The sequence below is a fragment of the Electrona antarctica genome, assembly GCF_951216825.1.
Source record: "Electrona antarctica genome assembly, chromosome: 2".
NCBI classification, from domain to species: domain Eukaryota; kingdom Metazoa; phylum Chordata; class Actinopteri; order Myctophiformes; family Myctophidae; genus Electrona; species Electrona antarctica.
Window position 1 is genome coordinate 492,751 of NC_136807.1, and position 18,024 is coordinate 510,774.

Below are 18,024 nucleotides of genomic sequence, written 5' to 3' on the forward strand. Positions count from 1 at the left end.
CCCGGGGCAGACCAAGGACCACGTCCCACTGGGAGAGGAGACCCCGGGGCAGACCAAGGATTACGTCCCACTGGGAGGAGACCCCGGGGCAGACCAAGGATCACGTCCCACTGGGAGAGGAGACCCCGGGGCAGACCAAGGATCACGTCCCACTGGGAGAGGAGACCCCGGGGCAGACCAAGGATCACGTCCCACTGGGAGAGGAGACCCCGGGGCAGACCAAGGATCACGTCCCACTGGGAGGAGACCCCGGGGCAGACCAAGGACCACGTCCCACTGGGAGAGGACACCCCGGGGCAGACCAAGGATTACGTCCCACTGGGAGAGGAGACCCCGGGGCAGACCAAGGACCACGTCCCACTGGGAGGAGACCCCGGGGCAGACCAAGGATTACGTCCCACTGGGAGGAGACCCCGGGGCAGACCAAGGATCACGTCCCACTGGGAGAGGAGACCCCGGGGCAGACCAAGGATCACGTCCCACTGGGAGGAGACCCCGGGGCAGACCAAGGATCACGTCCCACTGGGAGAGGAGACCCCGGGGCAGACCAAGGATCACGTCCCACTGGGAGGAGACCCCGGGGCAGACCAAGGATCACGTCCCACTGGGAGAGGAGACCCCGGGGCAGACCAAGGATCACGTCCCACTGGGAGGAGACCCCGGGGCAGACCAAGGATCACGTCCCACTGGGAGGAGACCCCGGGGCAGACCAAGGATCACGTCCCACTGGGAGGAGACCCCGGGGCAGACCAAGGATCGCGTCCCACTGGGAGGAGACCCCGGGGCAGACCAAGGCGCAGTAGGAGGGATTACATCGACTCACTGGCCTGGGAACGTCTCGGGATCCCCCAGGAGGAAGTCACTTTATGTTGCTCTGGAGAGGGAAGTCTGGAGCTCTCTGGTGGAGCTGTTGCCCCCGCGACCCGGCTACGGATAAGCGGTTGAAGATGGATGGATGGACTCCAGAGGGCCACATTGTATATTACATTACTGTCGGTCGCAAAAGTAACCAATCTAAAAGCTCAAAACGCGTCCCAGTGCGACACATTTTCATTTAATTTCAAATGCATTTAGTTATACTTATGCTATCTTTATGAACTAAATACAAATACAAAACATTGGACATAAAAAAAGACAATTACATTGTAATACTAGTCATTAAGCTACTAATTTAGACGGGTCATGTTTGCATGTTTGCAATTGTAACAGCTGACATCAATAATATATCAGTATTCCGTTACGTAACCTGTGAGCCACACATTAACTCTTAATCCGCCAGCATTTATTGAAAAATTAGGATCTAATTCACGCCAGCATTTTTTCCATTTGAGCTCTTATTTTGAAATGCCACATTTCCGGTCCACTAGCATTAGACATAACCTAGGAAGCTGAACGGCGCTGGGCAGGCCTTGTTTACAATGTGAATCCAAACCGGAGCTCTGGCAAGCTCCACATCGCCGGCTCTGTGCCGTCAAAGAAACGCTGTTTTGACCAAAAATGCCATCTGGGACAAGGAATAGGAGATACAGGCAGTATCTCCTATTCCTACAGACAGTAGCAAATACTTTCCCCATGTGCTTCTCAACTTCACAGCCAGGTGTAAATTAAGGATGCTTACTAGATTTAAGGTCACATGGCAACACAGTTTTCTAGTTTTCTAGATAAAGGGGGTGGTTCAACTTACCCACTGGCTCATCTTACCCCATTCTCCCCTATAAGGCACATTAGTTTATAGGAATAAATAGGACAGCATACTTTCTAATTGACCAGGATAATGAGAAGACTTGGGAAGAAGGAATGTAAATCTCTGATGTCTAAACTTACCTCTGTTCATTCTCATCCTCCTTTCAGGGTGGTGTTCGGGCAAATGAGTTCCCTCTGGGTACAGGCACCCCTTTTATAGTTCCGGGAGGGTGACGCCAAGTGGGAAATGGATAGAAGGGGAGACTGGGATGGACTATAATGAATGTAATCATGTATGGGGTGTGTATATATTTCTATGCTAAATGCTAACTGTGAATATGTATTGAGGGTGCATATACATGTAGTAGGTTTATGTAAAATGGCAGTGTGTGATTCTAGGAGTGGGGAATATTGTTATTGTTACCTGGGGAATGGTATGAGCTAACCAGGTAATGGGTACCCACCCTATAAAAGGAATGGTATGGGCTAACCAGGTAATGGGTACCCACCCTATAAAAGGCAGTCAGTTGTCTCTAACCCGAGGGATGACAGGTTGCATTGAATAGTGATTGAGGGAAAAATGGAAGAAATAAAGCCTTATTGAAGGTTCCCCTGGACTGGTCTCCACTCATTTATGGCCTTGGCCGCTCGGCACTCAGGGCTAGCGCTATAGGAGTTCAGTGATCCAGGACCCTTCCTTCCACATAACAGCACCTATACCTCTACAGCGCTATAGGAGTTCAGTGATCCAGGACCCTTCCTCTACAGCGCTATAGGAGTTCAGTGATCCAGGACCCTTCCTCTACAGCTATAGGAGTTCAGTGATCCAGGACCCTTCCTTCCACATAACAGCACCTATACCTCTACAGCGCTATAGGAGTTCAGTGATCCAGGACCCTTCCTCTACAGCGCTATAGGAGTTCAGTGATCCAGGACCCTTCCTTCCACATAACAGCACCTATACCTGCGCAGATGAACAAGGTATGGATGCCATTCCAGTCACAACAGAATGAATGCATGCCTGCTGTGGACAACACGTGTTACAAGCATAATACATTTAAGCAATATTACACGAGAGGGTGTGGGTTAACGTGATTATTGCCACGACAGTGATGCGGTCAGGAACGAGATGAAGTCGAGTTCCCAGCATCACTGAAGTCGCAATAATCACGTTAAACCTCACCCTCGTGTGTAATATTGCAATTATACAACAGTTACCCTTAAAACTAAGAAAATCGCTGAAAAAAAATGTTTTTTTAATGACGGATGTAGTCACTACGACCACAAATGTCCCAAGAAACTAGCTAGCCTAGCCACCGAGTTTGCTGGCGCTCTGGGAAAACGGAGCAGCTGAATTCTTTGTTTTGATTAGGTGGTGCTGGTTTGATCCACGGCTAGAAGCCGCTTCAACCAATCAGATTGCTTCCTCGAAACGACCTGTTGTATAATTCAACATACTTGTACACTGCTGAACAGAGAGTGAATAGACCTGAGGACAATTCTAAAAAAATGTCTTCTATATCCTGACAGTTTTCTGAAAAATCCCATGTTTCTATGTCAGTCGTTCTCAAATATTTTCATGTCAAGGACTCCCCAGAATTATCTGTATTTGGCCGCGGACCCCCATCTGAAAATATGTAGTTCCAGGGACCCCACCCCCAGAAGCAAAGATCTGAGTTAAAAACGTTCACAAAGAATATATATTCAAAGATTTGCACCACATTTTCACGATTTTTTCAAAAATAGAAGATCTACAAGCTCGTAGCGCGGCACTCGGTGCGTGCTATGAGCTTGTAGATCAGCTATTTTCAAAGATCTAAAGGATAACATAATGTTTAAAACACCTAAAGGGGTTCCCGCCCAGTATGGGTTAAGAGGCTGCTTTGTACTGACAGGAAGCTTTAGCTACATTCCTGATGTTCCTGTAGATAATTAACCCATTTTGACATGAGAACGATTCTACAAATGTCTTCTAAACAGTTTTCTGAAAAACCCTATGTTTCTATATCAGTGGTTCTCAAACATTGTCATGTCAAGGACCCCAAATATATATGACATTGGCTGCCGACCCCCATCTGAAAATATGTTGTTCCAGGGACCTCCCCAGAAGCAAAGATTTCAGGCACATTTTCACGATATTTAAAAAATAGCAGACCTACAAGCTCATAGAGCTTGTATATCTGCTATTTTTCAATAGCTAAAGTATAACATAATGCTTGAAACACCAAAAGGGGTTCCCGCCCAATTAATGTGTGCTTAATGTGTGCACTGCTTTCCCCTCCATCAGCCGGGGCGCCTGATGGAGAGGAAAGGAACTGGTTGGAATAAGGTGTTCCTTCCACGCGCTACGTCCAACCAGGGAAACTCCCCCCTGTCAGGTGTAAAGGAAGAACTTGGACACTCAGGCATGAAGGAAGCATGAGTTCAAGTCCGTTGCTCTCCCCATGTCCCCCATATATGGGGACGAGGTTGGCGGAGGGTGTGTAGAGCCCAGGATCACATTAGATAATTGACACAGGGGTGAAAAATGGGTTACAAAATCGTGGGATAAAAATTATTAAAACAATAATAATGTGTGCTTCTGGAAGCTACAGATCAGCATCCAAAGCCACACACATTCGTCATCGTCATGCTCACATAAGGTTTTAGGAGAAAACAAAGAGTGAAATAACATACAGAACATGTTCAGTATAGTATATATATTTACATATTAATATACGTGTGTATTTATATACATTTTTCAGTATAGTATACAGTAGCAGGACTGGAATTGAGAACGACAAAAAAATAAGCAATGATCATGGAACCAAAACAAACCAAACCGAGAATTATTATTTATGATTGTCTGTGCTGATAAACAATATTCCGAGTGGCTTTATCTGTCCTTTACAGCATGGGTTCGCAAAGTGGGGTCCGGGGACCCCTGGGGGTACTTGAGGGAGTTCCAGGGGGTACCTATAGCTCAATTAGAGATAGTTAGGAACCAAATGGACCCTTATGGGTCTGTAACTCAGAGAGCGTACAAATGGAGAGCGTACATTTCAGAGTCTCAGACTCTCAGAGTTAAATTAACAGTGGTTTTATGATATAAATTGGGCTACCAGAGATAGAAATGCCATTAAATCGGGGGTCCATATAGCATAATGCGTGTGAAACTGGGGGTCCTTGAAACTAATATGTGATTAATATGAATCACTGCTAGAGCCGTAAAAATCCTCCCTTATCGGGGGTCACTGCATGGCATATGTTTTCAAATGGGGGGTCCGTGGCCTAATGGGGGGTCCGTTGCCTAATGGGGGGTCCGTGCCGTGGCCTAATACATGTTGATGTGGGGGTCCTTGACATGAAAAGGTTTGGGAACCACTGCTTTACAGCCAGTGTTGTTTTCGTCGACTAAAACTATGACGACAAATTTTCGTCGACTACCTTTTTTCACTGACAAAAACTACATAAAAACTAAGCCATGATGACTAAAACTATATGACTAAATATACTGACAATTTCGTCAACGAATAAAAACTAGACTAAAATGTCAGGAAGGGACTAGTGGACAAGAGATCCAGTATAAGTCATTTTACACTTGGTTTCATGCTGAAAATAGCCGATCTACAAACTCACAACGCGTCGCGCTGCGACGTGTTGAGCTTGTAGATCGGCTATTTTCAGCAAGTGTAAAAACAGTCATTACGACGGCATCAACGCCCACCAAAACACATTTTAGTCGACTAAATCAACTGTAGATTTAGTCGACTAAAGTCTCATGACATTTAGTCGACTGAAACTAGACTAAACACTAAAACATTCCGGGTGACTAAAATGTGACTAAAACTAAATGGAAGCCATTCAAGAGACTATGACTAAAACTAAATGGAAGCTATTCAAGAGACTATGACTAAAACTAAATGGAAGCTATTCAAGAGACTATGACTAAAACTAAATGGAAGCCATTCAAGAGACTATGACTAAAACTAAATGGAAGCCATTCAAGAGACTATGACTAAAACTAAATGGAAGCTATTCAAGAGACTATGACTAAAACTAAATGGAAGCCATTCAAGAGACTACGACTAAAACTAAATGGAAGCCATTCAAGAGACTATGACTAAAACTAAATGGAAGCCATTCAAGAGACTATGACTAAAACTAAATGGAAGCCATTCAAGAGACTACGACTAAAACTAAATGGAAGCCATTCAAGAGACTACGACTAAAACTAAATGGAAGCCATTCAAGAGACTAATGACTAAAACTAAATGGAAGCCATTCAAGAGACTACGACTAAAACTAAATGGAAGCCATTCAAGAGACTACGACTAAAACTAAATGGAAGCCATTCAAGAGACTATGACTAAAACTAAATGGAAGCCATTCAAGAGACTACGACTAAAACTAAATGGAAGCCATTCAAGAGACTACGACTAAAACTAAATGGAAGCCATTCAAGAGACTATGACTAAAACTAAATGGAAGCCATTCAAGAGACTACGACTAAAACTAAATGGAAGCCATTCAAGAGACTACGACTAAAACTAAATGGAAGCCATTCAAGAGACTAATGACTAAAACTAAATGGAAGCCATTCAAGAGACTACGACTAAAACTAAATGGAAGCCATTCAAGAGACTACGACTAAAACTAAATGGAAGCCATTCAAGAGACTACGACTAAAACTAAATGGAAGCCATTCAAGAGACTACGACTAAAACTAAATGGAAGCCATTCAAGAGACTACGACTAAAACTAAATGGAAGCCATTCAAGAGACTACGACTAAAACTAAATGGAAGCCATTCAAGAGACTACGACTAAAACTAAATGGAAGCCATTCAAGAGACTACGACTAAAACTAAATGGAAGCCATTCAAGAGACTATGACTAAAACTAAATGGAAGCCATTCAAGAGACTACGACTAAAACTAAATGGAAGCCATTCAAGAGACTACGACTAAAACTAAATGGAAGCCATTCAAGAGACTAATGACTAAAACTAAATGGAAGCCATTCAAGAGACTACGACTAAAACTAAATGGAAGCCATTCAAGAGACTACGACTAAAACTAAATGGAAGCCATTCAAGAGACTACGACTAAAACTAAATGGAAGCCATTCAAGAGACTACGACTAAAACTAAATGGAAGCCATTCAAGAGACTACGACTAAAACTAAATGGAAGCCATTCAAGAGACTAATGACTAAAACTAAATGGAAGCCATTCAAGAGACTACGACTAAAACTAAATGGAAGCCATTCAAGAGACTACGACTAAAACTAAATGGAAGCCATTCAAGAGACTACGACTAAAACTAAATGGAAGCCATTCAAGAGACTACGACTAAAACTAAATGGAAGCCATTCAAGAGACTACGACTAAAACTAAATGGAAGCCATTCAAGAGACTACGACTAAAACTAAATGGAAGCCATTCAAGAGACTAATGACTAAAACTAAATGGAAGCCATTCAAGAGACTACGACTAAAACTAAATGGAAGCCATTCAAGAGACTACGACTAAAACTAAATGGAAGCCATTCAAGAGACTACGACTAAAACTAAATGGAAGCCATTCAAGAGACTATGACTAAAACTAAATGGAAGCCATTCAAGAGACTACGACTAAAACTAAATGGAAGCCATTCAAGAGACTACGACTAAAACTAAATGGAAGCCATTCAAGAGACTAATGACTAAAACTAAATGGAAGCCATTCAAGAGACTACGACTAAAACTAAATGGAAGCCATTCAAGAGACTACGACTAAAACTAAATGGAAGCCATTCAAGAGACTACGACTAAAACTAAATGGAAGCCATTCAAGAGACTACGACTAAAACTAAATGGAAGCCATTCAAGAGACTACGACTAAAACTAAATGGAAGCCATTCAAGAGACTAATGACTAAAACTAAATGGAAGCCATTCAAGAGACTACGACTAAAACTAAATGGAAGCCATTCAAGAGACTACGACTAAAACTAAATGGAAGCCATTCAAGAGACTACGACTAAAACTAAATGGAAGCCATTCAAGAGACTACGACTAAAACTAAATGGAAGCCATTCAAGAGACTACGACTAAAACTAAATGGAAGCCATTCAAGAGACTACGACTAAAACTAAATGGAAGCCATTCAAGAGACTAATGACTAAAACTAAATGGAAGCCATTCAAGAGACTACGACTAAAACTAAATGGAAGCCATTCAAGAGACTACGACTAAAACTAAATGGAAGCCATTCAAGAGACTACGACTAAAACTAAATGGAAGCCATTCAAGAGACTACGACTAAAACTAAATGGAAGCCATTCAAGAGACTACGACTAAAACTAAATGGAAGCCATTCAAGAGACTAATGACTAAAACTAAATGGAAGCCATTCAAGAGACTACGACTAAAACTAAATGGAAGCCATTCAAGAGACTAATGACTAAAACTAAATGGAAGCCATTCAAGAGACTAATGACTAAAACTAAATGGAAGCCATTCAAGAGACTAATGACTAAAACTAAATGGAAGCCATTCAAGAGACTAATGACTAAAACTAAATGGAAGCCATTCAAGAGACTAATGACTAAAACTAAATGGAAGCCATTCAAGAGACTAATGACTAAAACTAAATGGAAGCCATTCAAGAGACTAATGACTAAAACTAAATGGAAGCCATTCAAGAGACTATGACTAAAACTAAATGGAAGCCATTCAAGAGACTACGACTAAAACTAAATGGAAGCCATTTAAGAGACTATGACTAAAACTAAATGGAAGCCATTCAAGAGACTACGACTAAAACTAAATGGAAGCCATTCAAGAGACTACGACTAAAACTAAATGGAAGCCATTCAAGAGACTAATGACTAAAACTAAATGGAAGCCATTCAAGAGACTATGACTAAAACTAAATGGAAGCCATTCAAGAGACTATGACTAAAACTAAATGGAAGCCATTCAAGAGACTACGACTAAAACTAAATGGAAGCTATTCAAGAGACTATGACTAAAACTAAATGGAAGCCATTCAAGAGACTACGACTAAAACTAAATGGAAGCCATTCAAGAGACTAATGACTAAAACTAAATGGAAGCCATTCAAGAGACTATGACTAAAACTAAATGGAAGCCATTCAAGAGACTATGACTAAAACTAAATGGAAGCTATTCAAGAGACTACGACTAAAACTAAATGGAAGCCATTCAAGAGACTACGACTAAAACTAAATGGAAGCCATTCAAGAGACTACGACTAAAACTAAATGGAAGCCATTCAAGAGACTACGACTAAAACTAAATGGAAGCCATTCAAGAGACTACGACTAAAACTAAATGGAAGCCATTCAAGAGACTACGACCAAAACTAAATGGAAGCCATTCAAGAGACTATGACTAAAACTAAATGGAAGCCATTCAAGAGACTACGACTAAAACTAAATGGAAGCCATTCAAGAGACTACGACTAAAACTAAATGGAAGCCATTCAAGAGACTAATGACTAAAACTAAATGGAAGCCATTCAAGAGACTACGACTAAAACTAAATGGAAGCCATTCAAGAGACTACGACTAAAACTAAATGGAAGCCATTCAAGAGACTACGACTAAAACTAAATGGAAGCCATTCAAGAGACTACGACTAAAACTAAATGGAAGCCATTCAAGAGACTACGACTAAAACTAAATGGAAGCCATTCAAGAGACTACGACTAAAACTAAATGGAAGCCATTCAAGAGACTACGACTAAAACTAAATGGAAGCCATTCAAGAGACTACGACTAAAACTAAATGGAAGCCATTCAAGAGACTACGACTAAAACTAAATGGAAGCCATTCAAGAGACTACGACTAAAACTAAATGGAAGCCATTCAAGAGACTATGACTAAAACTAAATGGAAGCCATTCAAGAGACTACGACTAAAACTAAATGGAAGCCATTCAAGAGACTACGACTAAAACTAAATGGAAGCCATTCAAGAGACTAATGACTAAAACTAAATGGAAGCCATTCAAGAGACTACGACTAAAACTAAATGGAAGCCATTCAAGAGACTAATGACTAAAACTAAATGGAAGCCATTCAAGAGACTACGACTAAAACTAAATGGAAGCCATTCAAGAGACTACGACTAAAACTAAATGGAAGCCATTCAAGAGACTACGACTAAAACTAAATGGAAGCCATTCAAGAGACTAATGACTAAAACTAAATGGAAGCCATTCAAGAGACTACGACTAAAACTAAATGGAAGCCATTCAAGAGACTACGACTAAAACTAAATGGAAGCCATTCAAGAGACTACGACTAAAACTAAATGGAAGCCATTCAAGAGACTACGACTAAAACTAAATGGAAGCCATTCAAGAGACTACGACTAAAACTAAATGGAAGCCATTCAAGAGACTACGACTAAAACTAAATGGAAGCCATTCAAGAGACTACGACTAAAACTAAATGGAAGCCATTCAAGAGACTACGACTAAAACTAAATGGAAGCCATTCAAGAGACTAATGACTAAAACTAAATGGAAGCCATTCAAGAGACTACGACTAAAACTAAATGGAAGCCATTCAAGAGACTAATGACTAAAACTAAATGGAAGCCATTCAAGAGACTACGACTAAAACTAAATGGAAGCCATTCAAGAGACTACGACTAAAACTAAATGGAAGCCATTCAAGAGACTATGACTAAAACTAAATGGAAGCCATTCAAGAGACTACGACTAAAACTAAATGGAAGCCATTCAAGAGACTACGACTAAAACTAAATGGAAGCCATTCAAGAGACTACGACTAAAACTAAATGGAAGCCATTCAAGAGACTAATGACTAAAACTAAATGGAAGCCATTCAAGAGACTATGACTAAAACTAAATGGAAGCCATTCAAGAGACTATGACTAAAACTAAATGGAAGCCATTCAAGAGACTACGACTAAAACTAAATGGAAGCTATTCAAGAGACTATGACTAAAACTAAATGGAAGCCATTCAAGAGACTACGACTAAAACTAAATGGAAGCCATTCAAGAGACTAATGACTAAAACTAAATGGAAGCCATTCAAGAGACTATGACTAAAACTAAATGGAAGCCATTCAAGAGACTATGACTAAAACTAAATGGAAGCCATTCAAGAGACTATGACTAAAACTAAATGGAAGCCATTCAAGAGACTAATGACTAAAACTAAATGGAAGCCATTCAAGAGACTACGACTAAAACTAAATGGAAGCCATTCAAGAGACTACGACTAAAACTAAATGGAAGCCATTCAAGAGACTATGACTAAAACTAAATTGAAGCCATTCAAGAGACTAAGACTAAAACTAAATGGAAGCCATTCAAGAGACTACGACTAAAACTAAATGGAAGCCATTCAAGAGACTATGACTAAAACTAAATGGAAGCCATTCAAGAGACTATGACTAAAACTAAATGGAAGCCATTCAAGAGACTACGACTAAAACTAAATGGAAGCCATTCAAGAGACTACGACTAAAACTAAATGGAAGCCATTCAAGAGACTATGACTAAAACTAAATGGAAGCCATTCAAGAGACTACGACTAAAACTAAATGGAAGCCATTCAAGAGACTATGACTAAAACTAAATGGAAGCCATTCAAGAGACTATGACTAAAACTAAATGGAAGCCATTCAAGAGACTACGACTAAAACTAAATGGAAGCCATTCAAGAGACTATGACTAAAACTAAATGGAAGCCATTCAAGAGACTATGACTAAAACTAAATGGAAGCCATTCAAGAGACTAATGACTAAAACTAAATGGAAGCCATTCAAGAGACTAATGACTAAAACTAAATGGAAGCCATTCAAGAGACTACGACTAAAACTAAATGGAAGCCATTCAAGAGACTACGACTAAAACTAAATGGAAGCCATTCAAGAGACTATGACTAAAACTAAATGGAAGCCATTCAAGAGACTACGACTAAAACTAAATGGAAGCCATTCAAGAGACTACGACTAAAACTAAATGGAAGCCATTCAAGAGACTATGACTAAAACTAAATGGAAGCCATTCAAGAGACTACGACTAAAACTAAATGGAAGCCATTCAAGAGACTATGACTAAAACTAAATGGAAGCCATTCAAGAGACTATGACTAAAACTAAATGGAAGCCATTCAAGAGACTATGACTAAAACTAAATGGAAGCCATTCAAGAGACTATGACTAAAACTAAATGGAAGCCATTCAAGAGACTATGACTAAAACTAAATGGAAGCTATTCAAGAGACTATGACTAAAACTAAATGGAAACTATTCAAGAGACTAATGACTAAAACTAAATGGAAGCCATTCAAGAGACTATGACTAAAACTAAATGGAAACTATTCAAGAGACTAATGACTAAAACTAAATGGAAGCCATTCAAGAGACTACGACTAAAACTAAATGGAAGCCATTCAAGAGACTATGACTAAAACTAAATGGAAACTATTCAAGAGACTAATGACTAAAACTAAATGGAAGCCATTCAAGAGACTACGACTAAAACTAAATGGAAACTATTCAAGAGACTAATGACTAAAACTAAATGGAAGCCATTCAAGAGACTATGACTAAAACTAAAATCAAAATGTGCTGTCAAAAACAACACTGTTTACAGGGTATATACTGTATGCTTCCAGATGTCTTTCTTTACTTGTGAGATCTACATGTAGTGGCAGCGGTGGCCGAATGGATAGCGGAGCGGTCTTGATACTGGAAGGTCGCCAGTTCGAATCAGCGGTCCGACACGTTAAAATTACCACCGCTGAAGTGCCCTTGAACAAGGCATTGAACCACTACGATGAAATGTTCTATGAGCAGGGCCTGGCTGGAAACAAGTTCTTGAGCTTAGCCCAGATACCCTGGGTAAATATAGTAATCATTTCATTTCTGTACATAAGGAATCACAGCCCACAGTCATGGAATTGAAAAAGGTGTGATTATTTTTTTTAAATATTTGGACAACGCATGTCAAACATGCATGCAAAACTAAGTATGTAGACAGTGCATTGGCTCAGGAGTAGAGTGGGCTGAGTGGCTGCATGTGGTTCCCAGTTCCATCCCTGTGGGCTCCCCCAGAGTCAGTGTGGAACAGTGGAAGTGTCCTTGAGCAAGACTCTGAACCTCTAATTGCTCCTCCTGATGTGCAGGTTGGTTGCCTTGCATGGTTTCCCCCGCCATCGGTGTATGAATGTCTGTGTGAATGTAATGCACAATCTATGTAAATGCACCATTTACCATTTTAGAATCACTACACAGACAATATACAGTAACCAGCTACCAACAGGTACACACACATAGGTGGATCTAGAAATTGTGAATTTCATGAGAATGTCATGAAAAGAGCTTTTTTTGAGTGGTGCAAACCAAACCACTCCAACAACCAGCTTTGTCTGTATCTATGTTTGTGTACCTGTACCCCTGTACCCAAAACAATTAGCATGCGGTTACTATGGTCACTGACATTACGTCAGACCACAGCTGATCAGGCTATATAAGACCTTGCACCACTCAGTTCACACGGGTGTGAATTTTTTCCCTACGTTGCGCATACTGTCTGCACCTAAGGTCTGCACACGTTGTGACGGCCCGAAATGGTCCCCGAGCCGTCTGTTCATGACACCTGTCACTCACCCCTGGGAACCGCCTATTGTGAAAAGCCCCGTTGATTTGCGCCGGTGCGCGAGTGGGAAGTGGAGCCAGACAGAGAGAGAGAGAGAGAGAGAGAGAGGACCGTCAGCGTTGGACCTGTCACTTATGAGAACGAGGAAGTTAGCCCCTCGATTCTCCGTGTTTGTCCCGTGTGTTTTGGTCTGTAAAGTGGCGTAGCCTCGGGCGTTGATCAAACCCTGCAGACAGTGCAGAGCTACTACAAACAACCATTCAAACGGACGAAATATCACAAACAACGACCCCGCATCCTGACCTGTTTCTGTCCTGTCAGGTGTCAGCTATATCACACACGGAGCAGTGATATTTCCCCCCTTTATTATTTCAAGCACTTATTTTGTTTATTATTTTGTTGTTTTGGAGACTATTAAAGATCGAGCCGCTCTGCTCGGACAGACTGACTCACACATTGACATTTACGTTGCGTGCGCTGTGCGAGGAGCTGGAACAGTCATTTACGTTGCGTGCGCTGTGCGAGGAGCTGGAACAGTCATTGTTACCGTGCGCTGTGCGAGGAGCTGGAACATTGTTACCGGGCACAAACAAGCCTTTATTAATGAGCTGGGCCTGGTAAACGGCAAAAACGGTTGACATGAAATTAACTGACGCAAGGTTTTGGCGGAAGGTTACGGACGTAACCCCATTTCTTTGACATACTTTTTTAAATTTATTTTTATTTACAAACATTTCGAACTTAATGATAATGTTATATGAACGTCCGCCTCCTCAATAGTAATCAAATTGTTTTTGAATGTTATTGTATGTATAGGCAGTATTACTGATTTGTATTGTTATCCTTTAAGCATTATGAACATTTGACTGTACCTGTAGCCTACTGTGGTTGTTAAAGTAATCAATCAATCAATCAATCATATATAAACGATACTTCCATCATCCCACTGTCTTATTGGGTACATTATACCACAATATAAGAAAATATAAAATGTTGTCAGAAAGCTCTGTAACAGAAATGTGGTTTGGCCAATATGTGTCTTTCTCACACGACATTTTCATTATTGTGCTCCAGCAATCTAATCCTCTGGCTTTACTGCGCCACGAAAGCCACGAGCCATCTCTCTCTGTGGCGTTCATACATTTTTAATGCATAAAAGATACATTCAAATGGAAATATTGGGCCAGTCTTTGTGATAGTTACGTCGTCGGCCTCGTACTGTAATACACACGTTATCTATTTAATCCATTTAGACATGAGTTAAAAACATTCACTTTGAAAGAATATATATTCAAAGATTTGCGCCACATTTTTACGATTTTTCAAAAATAGCAGACCTACAAGCTCATAGCACGGCACTCGGTGCCCGAGTGCCGCGCTATGAGCTTGTAGATCTGCTATTTTTCAATAGCTAAAGTATAACATAATGCTTTAAAACACCAAAAGGGGTTCCCGCCCAGAATGGGTTAATCTCTACGGAGCAGAGGGACAGACAGTATGTGGGCGTCCTTGTTTCCTCAACCTATACTGTATATTTCATTCTTATTAATAATACATTGTACATTAATATTTATTTAAAAAATGAAGAACTCAACTGTCTATAGTGCTGTTTATCGGCCTCCCTGAATCCAGTGCCAAGTGTCAACTCAACTGTCTATAGTGCTGTTTATCGGCCTCCCTGAATCCAGTGTCAACAGAGACTGTTTATATGAAGCATCTTGTGAAGTCTGGAGGCATATTAACATGATAGCTCGCTGTAGAGCCAGTTGCGTACTGTACTGTACTGTGCTGTGCTGTACTGTATACGGTCCTGTCCATCCACATGTCCTCATGTCTGTAGAGCCAGTTGCGTACTGTACTGTACTGTACTGTACTGTACTGTACTGTACTGTACTGTACTGTACTGTCCATCCACATGTCCTCATGTCTGTAGAGCCAGTTGCGTACTGTACTGTACTGTACTGTACTGTACTGTACTGTACTGTACTGTACTGTACTGTACTGTACTGTACTGTACTGTACTGTACTGTCCATCCACATGTCCTCATGTCTGTAGAGCCAGTTGCGTACTGTACTGTACTGTACTGTACTGTACTGTACTGTACTGTACTGTACTGTACACTGTACTGTACTGTGCTGTACTGTGCTGTACTGTACTGTACTGTACTGTACTGTACTGTACTGTACTGTACTGTCCATCCACATGTCCTCATGTCTGTAGAGCCAGTTGCGTACTGTACTGTACTGTACTGTGCTGTACTGTGCTGTACTGTGCTGTACTGTGCTGTACTGTGCTGTACTGTACTGTACTGTACTGTCCATCCACATGTCCTCATGTCTGTAGAGCCAGTTGCGTACTGTACTGTACTGTACTGTACTGTACTGTACTGTACTGTACTGTACTGTACTGTACTGTACTGTACTGTCCATCCACATGTCCTCATGTCTGTAGAGCCAGTTGCGTACTGTACTGTACTGTACTGTACTGTACTGTCCTATCCATCCACATGTCCTCATGTCTGTAGAGCCAGTTGCGTACTGTACTGTACTGTACTGTACTGTACTGTACTGTACTGTACTGTACTGTACTGTACTGTACTGTACTGTACTGTACTGTACTGTACTGTACTGTCCATCCACATGTCCTCATGTCTGTAGAGCCAGTTGCGTACTGTACTGTACTGTACTGTCCTATCCATCCACATGTCCTCATGTACTGTACTGTCCTATCCATCCACATGTATCCTGTCCTATCCATCTACTGTAGAGCCAGTTGCGTACTGTACTGTCCTATCCATCTACATGTCCTCATATGATAGCTTGCTGTAGAGCCAGTTGCGTACTGTACTGTACTGTCCTATCCATCCACATGTCCTCATGTACTGTACTGTCCTATCCATCCACATGTCCTCATGTCTGTAGAGCCAGTTGCGTACTGTACTGTACTGTACTGTACTGTACTGTACTGTACTGTACTGTACTGTACTGTACTGTACTGTACTGTACTGTCCATCCACATGTCCTCATGTCTGTAGAGCCAGTTGCGTACTGTACTGTACTGTACTGTACTGTACTGTACTGTACTGTACTGTACTGTACTGTACTGTCCTATCCATCCACATGTCCTCATGTCTGTAGAGCCAGTTGCGTACTGTACTGTACTGTACTGTACTGTACTGTACTGTACTGTACTGTACTGTACTGTACTGTACTGTACTGTACTGTACTGTACTGTACTGTCCATCCACATGTCCTCATGTCTGTAGAGCCAGTTGCGTACTGTACTGTACTGTACTGTACTGTACTGTACTGTACTGTACTGTACTGTACTGTACTGTACTGTACTGTACTGTACTGTCCTATTCATCCACATGTCCTCATGTCTGTAGAGCCAGTTGCGTACTGTACTGTACTGTACTGTACTGTACTGTACTGTACTGTACTGTACTGTACTGTACTGTACTGTACTGTACTGTACTGTACTGTCCATCCACATGTCCTCATGTCTGTAGAGCCAGTTGCGTACTGTACTGTACTGTACTGTACTGTACTGTACTGTACTGTACTGTACTGTACTGTACTGTACTGTACTGTACTGTACTGTACTTCCACATGTCCTCATGTCTGTAGAGCCAGTTGTGTACTGTACTGTACTGTACTGTCCTATCCATCCACATGTCCTCATGTACTGTACTGTCCTATCCATCCACATGTATCCTGTCCTATCCATCTACTGTAGAGTCAGTTGCGTACTGTACTGTACTGTCCATCCACATGTCCTCATGTCTGTAGAGCCAGTTGCGTACTGTACTGTACTGTACTGTCCTATCCATCCACATGTCCTCATGTACTGTACTGTCCTATCCATCCACATGTATCCTGTCCTATCCATCTACTGTAGAGCCAGTTGCGTACTGTACTGTCCTATCCATCTACATGTCCTCATATGATAGCTTGCTGTAGAGCCAGTTGCGTACTGTACTGTACTGTCCTATCCATCCACATGTCCTCATGTACTGTACTGTCCTATCCATCCACATGTCCTCATGTCTGTAGAGCCAGTTGCGTACTGTACTGTACTGTACTGTACTGTACTGTACTGTACTGTACTGTACTGTACTGTACTGTACTGTACTGTACTGTACTGTACTGTACTGTCCATCCACATGTCCTCATGTCTGTAGAGCCAGTTGCGTACTGTACTGTACTGTACTGTACTGTACTGTACTGTACTGTACTGTACTGTCCTATCCATCCACATGTCCTCATGTCTGTAGAGCCAGTTGCGTACTGTACTGTACTGTACTGTACTGTACTGTACTGTACTGTACTGTACTGTACTGTACTGTACTGTACTGTACTGTACTGTACTGTACTGTACTGTCCATCCACATGTCCTCATGTCTGTAGAGCCAGTTGCGTACTGTACTGTACTGTACTGTACTGTACTGTACTGTACTGTACTGTACTGTACTGTACTGTACTGTACTGTCCTATCCATCCACATGTCCTCATGTCTGTAGAGCCAGTTGCGTACTGTACTGTACTGTACTGTACTGTACTGTACTGTACTGTACTGTACTGTACTGTACTGTACTGTCCATCCACATGTCCTCATGTCTGTAGAGCCAGTTGCGTACTGTACTGTACTGTACTGTACTGTACTGTACTGTACTGTACTGTACTGTACTGTACTGTACTGTACTGTACTGTA